Source organism: Pteropus medius, unplaced genomic scaffold (genome assembly GCF_902729225.1).
Source record: "Pteropus medius unplaced genomic scaffold, Ma_sr-lr_union100, whole genome shotgun sequence".
Taxonomy (NCBI): domain Eukaryota; kingdom Metazoa; phylum Chordata; class Mammalia; order Chiroptera; family Pteropodidae; genus Pteropus; species Pteropus medius.
Genome location: NW_024353908.1, coordinates 9,640,204 through 9,652,453, shown reverse-complemented (window position 1 = coordinate 9,652,453; position 12,250 = coordinate 9,640,204). Strand labels below are relative to the sequence as shown.

Below are 12,250 nucleotides of genomic sequence, written 5' to 3'. Positions count from 1 at the left end.
GAGATAATGAGATCTGTATAACCCTAAGATATCATAGTATCATCATCAATATCATCATCACTATCATCCCCATTTTGGGGCTGAGACTTGAAAACATTGAGAAATCTTCCTAAGATCAGGCAACCTTTACATACATAGCTAAGACTTGGACCGTTGTCTTCACTGCCCCCACTAATGGGTTCCGAGGCACCTGGAGCATAAAAAATAACACATAATTGGCCATGTTTTCAAAAAAGCCAAATGAGATCCTGAAAACACTGAAAGTGAGAAGTGCAGGGAATGCCCAAAATCATAACTTCCTGGAGGAACTTTTTTAACTTTTTTGAAATGTCTTCCCCTGTTCCCTCAGGGGAATTGGGGTGGGTCTTCCTGGAGGAAACAAAGGTCTGACCCAAGACCAAGCAGGTGTATTCTAACAGGATGCCCATACTTACAGGAGAGGAAAAAATGGGTAAATAAATAAATAAATAAATAAATAAAAACAGACTTTTTTATCAGCAGAAAAACAATAAAGATGAAAATCAGTGCTGTAAAATGGAACCTGATAACTAAACAGAAAATAAGAGGTATTAAGAATATGACCTCCTATACTCTATAATATATTCAAATTATGTTTTTAAGTTAATCTAAACAGTAGCAACTGCCGTTAATGAACTAAGCAGGGTGTCTTTGAGCCACTCACTTAACTTTTCATGGTTCCTTCAGTAGGAACATGGGGATACCAGTGTCTACTGAGGCTGTTGTGAGGATTAACTGAAAGGGTGTATGTAAAGTGCTTTGGAAAATGCCTGGAAGGTAGCAAGTGTTCAAAATACGAACTGTTCTTACCACCACCCTGGGCTCATTGTCACAGCAACTCAACAAGGCAGATTCAATCGACTCCATTTTACAGACAAGTAAACCAAAACTCCATGAGCCATTCTCAGGGGATGAAGAGCAAAAGAGACTCACCAGAAAGTCCCTTTAATCCTGACAGTTGCTGACAATGCCAACAATTGATTCTGGCTGAGTTTTCTGTTCTTGTCCAATCATACCTGGAAACTCTTACCCTGCTAATAGCAGGTGCCCTGACACCCCCCTCCCCCCCAACTCCTGCTCCTGTGACTAACCTCCCAGCTGCACTTCTCAAAGCAAGGCCCTCTAATGGGCAATAAAGTGAATGTACTAAAAAGCAGAAATCTATTATTTACAACCAAAGACTTCCATGACAAAATGCTGCAATTACTACTCACTACTCTGGCTGGATGACTCCCTGAACAGATGAAATCATTGGTTTCCTTTACACTGTATTTTTCCTATTGAATGACTTTTTCTGTGTGGATGTTTTAGCACTACTACATCAGGGTACAAAATGAGAAATTTCTTTTGTATATAAGGTTGCTTATGTTCAAGGGAAATTTAGTAAACTAGATGGGTATTTATTATAAAAAGTAATTATAGATGGAAAGGGGGAAGGAAGAAGGTCACCAAATAAGCTTATTAATACATAAAGGCCATGTGAAATCCATTCTCATAAATTCTGCCAGACAGTCACCTTCAACATAGGTAACTGGTAAGATAAAAAAGGAGGATAAGAAATAACTAAATTAGAGAAAGGAAGACAAAGTGGACATGAGTGCAGAAGAGAGATGTTTTGGGCACGAGAGTGTTAAGAGGAAGCCCAGAACTGATTTAGGCATCGCCAATCATGTCACAGGAACAGCACTACAAAACTCACACTCAGCACAGACCATGTGTGAACTTAGAAAAAAGAGGATATGCGCCCTACACACACTCCCTTTAGTGGACCTTATATATGCTGCTCCCCCACACCAAATGCTATTATTTAAACGGCCAACTCCTCATTTCTCAGGTCTCAATCTCGTCATTTTTCTTCACAGCACTTATGATCTGAAATATCAAGTTCACTTACTTATTGACCTTTTTTAAATTATCTGCCTCGCAATGCTCACTATGTATTGTTGATGACTGAATCTGGAGCGGATGCTTAGACATCTTCTAAGGATAAATAATGCATTCGAAAGCCATTCAATATATGAACTGTTGGGGCAGATATAAAGAAATCTCATTTCATGTGCACATTCCAAGAGCTCAGTTCTGGCTGCATGCTGTGTTGGGAAGTCATCCCAATCAAAATCCCTACCACTAGGAAAGGACTCTGTGGTTGATTTTTGATGTCTGCCATGTGTGTGGCAACAAGTATGCCAGTATTTTACTCACCTTTTACTCATCCTACATCACCTAGGATGCTTTCCTTGTTTCTACCCTCCACAAGCAGCCAGATTTCTCCTTCTCCTAAAGGTAAGGCAGATCCTATCACTGTACTTCTCAAAACCCTTCAATGACAGCCTTTCTCACTCAGAGTAAAATCCAGTGGCCATTCATCGCCCACCTTCCCTCTCACCCAATGAGTTCCCACTGCATTGCCTACTCACTGTTCTTCAAACACAACAAGGACATTCCTGCCTCTTTGTCCTGGAAGCACTTTCCTCCATCAGAAACATCCTCCTTCTCCAAATATCCATAAGCCCAGATTCCTTACTTCCTGCAGCAACTATCACTGTATCTGGGTGGCCTACCTTGCTTGACCGATGTAAAATAGCCCTCCTTCACCAACACTTTCTGTAATTTCATCCAGCTTCATTCATCTTTATAACATTTTCTACTTGACATGCATTTACATTTATTATCTGCTACCTCCCTCCAGCCCTTCCCATGCCCATCCAATACCTAAACCCCATTAAGGAAGGCATATTATCCTCTTTATTCATGAAGTATCCAGAACACTTAGAAAATACTTGGCACACAGACTCCCCAATAAACGTGTTGAATGAATAATGAATTCCCACTGATACTTACAATGATTAAGGCCTATTTTCATCTAAAGAAGAGCTTATCTACCCATCGAAACACATCTATATGAGTCTCGTACTTTGCTACCCTCCTGACAGATACCATAAACCCAATTTCCCAATTTGAAACAATTGTGATGAAAAGCCAAATAGAAACACACATTTGTAAAAGGTGAAAGATTTATACGATGTGAAGAGAAATTAGAGTATAGAAACATACATTTGGATTCTCAGCAAAAAGCAATCTATCTCACTATGAAACACATATAATAAAGAAACAACACAGAGGGAAAAGCTCTCTCGTAACACCTTGTACGTTTTCCCTAAAGCAGTAATTTTCATAATGTGACCTCGGACTCAGTCAGCATCAGAACCCCCTGGGCACTTGCTAAAAATGGAAATTCCAGACCCACTGAATCAAAAACTTTGAAGGCGGGGGCCCAGAAATCTGTGCTTTTATAAGCCCTCCAAAGGATTGTGATACACACTCAAGTTTGAGAACTACTGCCATGAAGGAAGATGTGAGGTCTTAGAAATTTATTTTAACTAGACACAATTTTACTCTTTTGACTTATAAATTAAAAACATGATTATAAGGTGGGAGAGACAGTCCTTAAATAATAAACAGTAAACTTTATCCTATCCTCTTAATGGAATTGTCATTTTGGCTAGTAATTGTATATAAATGGATCTAATGTTTTAAATATTTTTTAAAATAAGGCTTAGTATTCCATGGCTGCCTGGGTCTATTTATAAATAAAACTGAGCAACCACATCTGATTTCATCCTAATGTTGAGATTGTTTCAGGTAGCAATTCTGATAATTAGCAGAAATTAGCGAATTAAAAAATGACTATAAAACATCGTGTAAGAAACTCTCGAAGGGTAGAAAACATGAATGTCTAACAGCCCCACGTACAGAAATTTCAAAAAAGTCTTTACCTGAAGCTGTTCCTTTAATTGCTTCTAATGAAGTCAGTGTACGTGTTAATTAAATATTAAGTGCAAATGTGAGTACTTACAAGATGCAGCACAGCTCTTCAGATCACCAAAGTGCTCTAGCTACTCCTCAAATCTAAAGAACAGGGAGAACGGGGGTCCCCAATCGCTTAGTTGATAGCATTTTCTTAATGCATTGGGGCCAACATTAAGGCACTCGTTATCAAATTTCAGAGACAAAAATTATGCCCATAATATGGCTTGAGGACAGTTTATATAAACAGGTTATCAATATTAATTGCTAGCCTTGTGCTAAGCACTACATATATGTTGTTTAATTTCTGCACTAGCCTACGAAGCTTATATTTATTCCAAGTTATGAATGAAAAAATCGAGGTCCTTATAGACAAAGTAACTCACCTAAAAATGCACAATTCATAAGAATAAAGAATAAAGCCTGAACTTGAACCCAAGCAGCTTTCAATACAAGAATAACTTTTTTTTTTCCTATCACACATACACCTCCCATCAGCTTCCAAGACAAGCCCCAAATAAAGGCACTTTTACTACAGGACTAAGAAGGGCTTGAATATAAACTTCATTTGCCAAGAAATGGTCTCTGGTGGACCCAGACGTTCCTCTTTTTTCTTCGTTGATGCTCTGAATCATAGCTGTAAGTTTCTAACAAAATACATGAATTACAGTCAATATGAGCAAAAGAATAAAATAGAGGGGAATATAGTAAGAAATAGCTACACAGGTAGCCATGATAAAATTTTAATTTGAATATTTTCTGAGACCAAATTTCAGCTTATCAAGTGCTATGCAAATTATATGCAAATCATACACAATGCCTGCATATATTCCCCAGGTCTGTATTTTTTTCCCCCCTCTCTCTAGGATATGGTTCTTGGGAAATCCAAGTAGAAACAATGGAGCTCTAATCACTCTCTTGGCTTAGTGCTCTGGATGGAACATTTGCTGTAGTGAAGATGACAAATCTGAGGGAGATTTTTGATTGGGATACAGCGTATTGTTCACAAACGAACCCACTGGTCTCCTATAACAGCAGCATTAAATCCAAATGTTGAGAAGAATTTGTATGCAAATATTTTTTAAGCGTCAGTTTAAAAGGCTTCAGCCCCTTTACAGGCAGACTTTTGCCACTCTGCTTCTTTAAAAAATCAGCGCACACAGGACAAACCACTTTTTGGGAGTAGTCACTCCCAAAAGGGTTTTCACGACTGAACCCAATGCCTTTAAAATAAGGACTATGATGGAACCAAAGGCAAGTCTAATGCCACCATAGCCTTTGGGGTCACCATTGTAATTTAACATAGGGCAATTTGCAGGCTACCCCAGGAGACACCTCTCATACGGCACCTTTTCCTTCTTGGCCTTTTCATTTGTTCTTTAATTCTTGATTTTCCTACATCTATCCCTTTGCATCCTTCAGGACTCAGCTTAAATGTCCCTTCCTCTGAGAGGCCTTCTCTGGCTAAAGAAGACTACTTAATTATTTTCTATCAGAATACTTCAACTACCTGTAATTATTTTATTTATTTTATCTACATATCAATTCCAGATCTGAACTCCATGAAAGCAAGGACTTTGTCTGTCTTAGCAACCAGTGTATCTTTAAAGCCTTGGTTTTTAATGCATGCTTGTCAAATAAATGAATAAATTAGCAGCTCCTTTTTAAAAAAAATTTCTACTCCTAAAAACTTGAGCTCAATATAAATTTTCTTCCCTAGATCTGAGACGCAGGGCTGCCTCCCTGCTAAGAAAGAAGGAATATACTTGCCTTCACTGAATACTTTCAAGCAGAATCTGGAGCAGAAACATTGAGAGGAGGGGCCTAGGAGAGGCAGCCCACCCTCCAAGTGCAGGAGCTCCATGCTACATTCAGGCTTCAAGGCATGATGTACTCTTCCCTACTGTTGGGGCAGAGGGTAGCTGGCTTTCAGTCTTTGCTGCTATACTACTGAACCAGAAGATGAGCAAATCTGACAGCTGTTTTAATGCTGAGTAAATTTAACTAGAGTAATGAACACCATGAGGGCATTCACTGAACCCAGGAGTGTGGTATATAAGTGAGGGCCCATGACTGGTGAGTCGATTATCTATTCTAATGCAAGCAAGACTGCCCTGGACAACTTTTCTCATTGATTAGAATAAAGACCCAATAAAAACTTGTCCAAGAAAATTTAAATACTCTCCCAGTTCTCTTTCTCATTTCATTATATGCACTGCCCTTAAGCAATTCTATCCAAGCCCAAAGCTTCAATTATCTCTACGTTGATGAGTCTTCCAGGCTGGACCTTTCTTCTGAGCAACTCTCACATATGCAGCTGCCGCTTGGACACTACTACTTGCATATCTTGCAGGCGTCTCAAACTCAAAATTGTGTAAAACTTGCCCAGGGTAATACTGATAGAAAGTGGCAGGTTAATTTCAGGTTTAGATGATACCAAAGAATACATACATAATCTTTCCACCTCGTTGATGGGGATGCCTGTAGGCGACCTGGGAGGGAGGGTGCAAATGTACTGATTTGCTTGGGTAAATGAACCTCAGGGAAATAAGTTCTCGATTGGTAATGATAGTGAAAACTGTCAATAAAATGCTATCCAACCTCCCATTAATCCGGGAATTGTTAACTTCAGTGTCAGCTGGAGATTTTTTATCATCGATGGGCTTAGAATTTCTTGTTCCAAGAAATTCACTTGCCTAGAATTCAGGGGCTTTTGGGGAAGCTGGTACGATCTGAACAGCCTTTTATTGCTAACTTTGTTTTTTAAAAGTCTCAGTTAACGAAGACCTCCCAGTGCAGGGGGTAAGTAAGGAGTGGTGGAAAAAGAAAGGGAGTCGCCAATCCACTGTTCACTTTTAATAATTCTCATAAGAAAATACCATTTCTCGAGCAACATTCTACAAGTCCAGCTGGCTATGTGTTCTGCCTCATTTATGTTTTAGTTCACCAATACGAATAGGCTGAGTTAGTCTCAATCCCTGAAAGGAACTCTGTTGTCCTTCGGGGACACAGTTCATTTGCAGTTTGTTTCCAAGCTCCAACTCTTTCCAATTTTCTTAGACACAGTTGTTAGCAAACAAGCACCAGCTCTAGGTATCAACTCAGCCGACTTGCCCAGAGACGACCATCCATCCTGCCCAGTGGGAGGCTCACATCAGACTGGCTGTCCTATATTGCCTCATTTCCCCATGCTTCCTCGGGAATTTGGGACATTACCACTTGCCGGGTTTCTCTTGCCCTTAATCTTCTCTGTTTTCAATTATCTTTGTCCAGACAGATGATTTTCGTTTTGATTTTTTTTCTCATCTGACTTGGCACCAAGAACTTGTACATTTGACATATGAGTCAATGGGGCTTATGTGGTTCGTAAATTTAGGAATGCTATTGTAGATTTCTTTTCTTTTTTCAACCATTATTTTAATCAGTTCCTGAGAATTTCTGTGCATCTGAATGCATGACCACATAATGATTCATTTTTTTAGATTCATTTTTTTAATGGCACAAGTAGCATTACAGTGTTAATACTTTGTAAAGATGCACCCACATGGTGAGCTAAATAGTTCTCCTCGTTTTAGTCATGCAGTAGATAGAGCTCATCCCATTTCAGTCTGCAGTAGGTGTACACTGTGAGCTATTTCTCATATTTACCTACTCTTCCAAATAATTCCCATTGTTTTCCTTCTAAACTCAAAACATGGCTTTCTATAACTGTACAAATTCCTCAGTGGCTCTCTCAAATCCCCGATCAATTAAAAATGGCTCTGCCTGGCTAAATTTTTGGAGCCTTTGCTGAGGTTAAGGATCAGTCACAATTCATCTCATATTACTTTCACACAAATATTGGATAGGGCACTGATGCAGAGAATTTCAGAAGATTTTTTAAAAACTCTCATTCTCATGGTGTTAAGTCAAACTCTATGTTCTTATCGAGGTCTATCTGAAGTAAGAGAAAGTAATTTCTACACTCACATTTGGATAATAAAGTGATATTTCAAGTAATTTATTATTATTAGAGTGTGTTAACTTAACTGGGTATTTTTTCTGCTGTATGAAATTTCACAAAGCAGTTAGCAATCAGTGGCATACCAAGGCCAGCTTTGGTACTCTGAGAATTTATTAAAATTCTAATTAAAGAAAGATACCAATTAAAAGAGAAAAGACTAATACCAACTGCACACCTAATCCCATAAAAAGCAATTGTGTGTGTACATTTTAAAATGGTTAATTTTGTTATATGAATTTTAGCTCAATTTTTTAAAAAGCAATTGTGCAGCATTCTAAGTCTGTCTAAACAACCTGCGATGATGATGCTTCATCATTCACGTTGGGGAACAGCCTATACTCTCATATTCAATTGTACAACCTCCAGTTTATGGCTTGGACTAATTCTTCAAAGCTAAATCATAATACATATTGGACATCTTCACGCCTTCCTAGATAATTTGACCTTAACTCCTCCCATTCCAAAGATTACTTGAGTGCAGAAAATAAATTTCAAAATCGAATGACTATTTTTCTTGTTCAGACAAGGCTAATGTATAGGTTTGGGGCAAATAAGTCCTCTCATTACGGAATCTAATGGGCGGTTAGCACTGATATTCTTATTAATTTACAAAAGAAATTCATAGCAGAGAGATTATTTACTTATTGCTGTATGTTTCTGATTGAATTATCGTTGTAGCAGAAAACCAATCCCAAGCTCATGAGTTAAGAAGCTCTCCCATAAAAGCACAAACTCTAATTCTGTTTGTAAGGATGTGTTTTGCAGTGCTTTCTACTTGACAAACAGTTCATTAGGTCCAAACCAAGTTTTCCAATTGATTATTTTTCTAACAGATGCATTGAAAATATTAGCACTTTTGTTATATTTTGTTGGAAAACCCATTAGTAGAAAGTACACAGGCAAGTTTTAATTTCACCTTGCTTTGCAGGTGGGATTTAAAACAAAATAATCCTAACTTTATATCAAATTGATCCTTCTGTCTGAAAGAACAAAATTTTCTGTTAAAGAAAAAAAAAGCTCTGAAATAGCAAACTATGGCAACTGTTGACATGAATGAGCAAAATGTTTAAAAGCCTCATTGGAATATTTAGTGGCTATTCCAGTAAAAATAAGGAACCTCTAAAACCTCTGTCTTCCCTCAGTTTACCCAGGCTCCATTCACTGACTCACAGAGCATCATTCACTTCCATCCACTGAAGCAGAGTGCTACAAATGAGGAAACTGTCAAAAATGAGCCAAGGTCCCAGTTTCAGTGAGCTGGAAAACAGTGTTACAATACAATCTGCTAAGTGATAAGGGTGGAGGAAAGCCCTGGGTGTTAGGCGAGAACCTAGCACAGCCTTGAGTGGAGTGAAAGCTGAGGAAGATCCAGTCATCAGCGGGAGAAGGCAGAGATTCGAGAGGAGGGAAATGGAAATGCAAAGATCCTAAGATGAAGCAGTTTAACCAGCACCATTGGCCTTCTGCTGACTATACTATCACGAAGGTGATGGGAGCAGGTGGGCGGGGAGGATGGTGGGGGACAGGAAGAGTAGAATGAGATGGAACTGAAAAAGCCAGACGGGGCCGGATACCACAGGGCCTTTTTGGCCATGATAATAAGTTTCTGCATTTTATTGTAATTTCAACAGGAAAACACTGAAGGCCTTTATTCAGGATACTCAATGTGCCTTAAGTCCAGTCCTATAATTCCATTTTTGCAAGGCATAAACAAAAATTTCCATACCAAAACCATCTGTAGATTTCATTCATTATTTCAGGTGAACCACTGTTTCAGCATGGCAGCAGGATAAGCTGAAGACTTGGCAAAGGATTTGGGGAGATGACAGCTCATTGATCAAACATGAATGTATTTGCTGTAGTTCCTGTGGATGGTGTAGGAACTTCCATATTCAAAGTCTAACTAAACCTTATATATAGGAAACTTTTCATCAGTGCTGATTGGCAGGGCTCCTAAGGTGTAACTTTCAAACTAAATCTGCCATTTCACACTTCCAAATTAAATGTTTCATTACTCATATGCTTCAGTGCTATGCCACATAGAAGAACCTTGTAAATAATCAAAATATGCAATCAAGATGGCAAAAGCATCCCTAAAGAAGAGAGTTATTAAGCCACAAAGATGAAAGGTATTTCACCAGCCATGGATTTCAAACTTCCCTCTCAAGTTTCTTTCTCGGGAAGTTTTTTTGTTTTTTTTTGTTTTGTTTTTTAAGGAAAGCTTTTAAACTACATCAATAGCTGAATCAGACGAAAGCAAGTCAATAAAATATTGACAATTAGAAGTCCTGTAAAAACCCAAGTTTATGGTCATGCCAATCCAACCTGAGGCTGTGACTGTGTGAAGAATATAAAGCCAAATAGGCACAAAGAGTTAAGCATTATTTGATAGATCATCAATGTATACATATAAAAAAAAAAGGCATTTCATTATCAAAGAGTAGAGAATAGGACATAGTTCTGTATATGTCCTATTTATAAAAATCATCAACCCCATAAATGTAACCTACTTTCTGTAAGTTGAAAAATAATCTTTAGAACCAACCTGATACAATCGATGTCTCTCCCACAACTAAACTTCCTCCAAACTGAGGTTCAACTTTGCTTCAACCATTACAGATGAGACTCAATCTAGCTTTCTTCCCTTTAAAAAAAAAAGTCAATCCTAATTAAATATGGGAATGATTACAAAATGAACAAAGCCAATTAAGAGACAATAAGAGGACCAGGAAGAAAGGAAGGCCAGCTTTCGTTGACGAAAGTATCCTCCGGCCACTTGCAATTAAAAGTGAGGAGTCTGAGCAGAGCCCTTTTGTCCCTGTAGAAAGAGAGATGATGTGCTCAGAGCAGCAGCTACAGTTGTTTGCTGAGGGAGGAAAGCGCAGTACCACAGATGGGCTAAAAAGACATGGCTGAGAGATACCATGCTGTCATTAATCCAGAAAAGCTTTATCTCCTTAAAAATGAATGTGGAAAGAAATGTTCAATCAATTGTTTCTTCTAATTAGAGCTTAAGTAAACAGCAAGGTTGGCAAGTAGGTTATTGGTAGTGAGGAAAAAAGGAGGAAATAAACAGAAAAAAAGAAGGGAGGAGAGGAGAATAAAGGATGAGAGTAGAGAAGAAGGCAAAAGAAGAAGAGAAAACAGAAAGAGAAGAAGGAAAGAGAAAGACTAGACAGGAAACAGCATTTCGTTTCTTCAGGCATCTTCCGAAGAGACCTTGCCATTCTTCTCAATGAGCACTTCCCTTATTTTTTCTTCTTTCTCGCCAAATGCCAAGGTATCTGAAGGATGTGAAGAGAAGAAGGGAGGGCAAATCCAGCCAAACAGGGAAGAATAATTTCCACCTTTCTTACCCTATCTCTCAATGCTCTACAGGCTCTGTGGCCTCAGAGAAGGAAATCAGAGGTTTCATAAGAGTTAACAAATTGTTCTAATTTAATTAGAACTTAGAAAATCAGACAGACCCACACACCCCAGCTTTTATATGATAAAAATTAAATTTAAAACTAGTCAGTAATTTTCAAATAAAGATGTGTGTGTGTGTACGTGTATATACACGTTACACATATAATAGATCTCTGTTCCCTTTGTGTGATAGAAATTTGCTCTGCATTTACATTACTATATCTCAGTTTTTTCCAAATGTAAAAAGGAGTGAGGAAACTAATGTGCAGCCTGACATGTTTCTTAACCCAATCCCTGAGGCAGAGGCGCTCAGTGACATACTAGAAAATGAAAACCTTCTCTCTGTTTCCAGTCCAATGCCTAGCACGCTGGATTACGGAGTCCTCAAAACTTTTAAGAAAACATTTCAGAAGCTGTGTCTTTTGCCAAGTCTCTATCTTTAAAAGTGAGTCAATTCTCCTCCCTCTGTAAATACTTCTGAGGTCTCTCTCCATGTTTAAGAGGCCCTATGCAGATGACTTTCAAATTTATTGGTTCCAGCCTATATCCTGAAACTCAGAACCACACATTCATTCAACGAATGCCAACTAAGTTCTTGGTACAGTAATAGGTTTCAGGGATAATGCTATGAATGAGAGAATAAAAGTTCCTGACTTCATTGAGCTTGCACGCTAGCAAAGGAGAAACAATTATTAGTGAGAAACGAATACTATAAACTCCACAATGCCATGGTCATCGGACATAACAAACTCTCTGAGTGTAAAGATGAGATCAATCAGATAATGACTTCCAGAGGAAATGAGGTTAAAGTTTAGGAGCTAGAATTCTTTGAATATATACTCTACTTTGTAGATTTTACTTTGAAACCATGTAAACATTTTATTTAACCATAAAACAAAATTAAATTAAAAAACAACCCTAAACACAGACTGTCCCAAATGATTTAAAACTTGGTAACTTGAGTTTATATCCACAGCAAGATATATCCACAGACAAAAAGACCTGAGAAAAACT

The 12,250-nt window shown here is 38.2% G+C and overlaps 1 protein-coding gene across 15 annotated transcripts in view; it reads right to left on the bottom strand.

Moving 5' to 3' along the window:
- Positions 1-12,250, bottom strand: part of MAGI1 (membrane associated guanylate kinase, WW and PDZ domain containing 1) — a 544,874-nt gene that overhangs the window by 281,771 nt on the left and 250,853 nt on the right. The window lies entirely within an intron of this gene.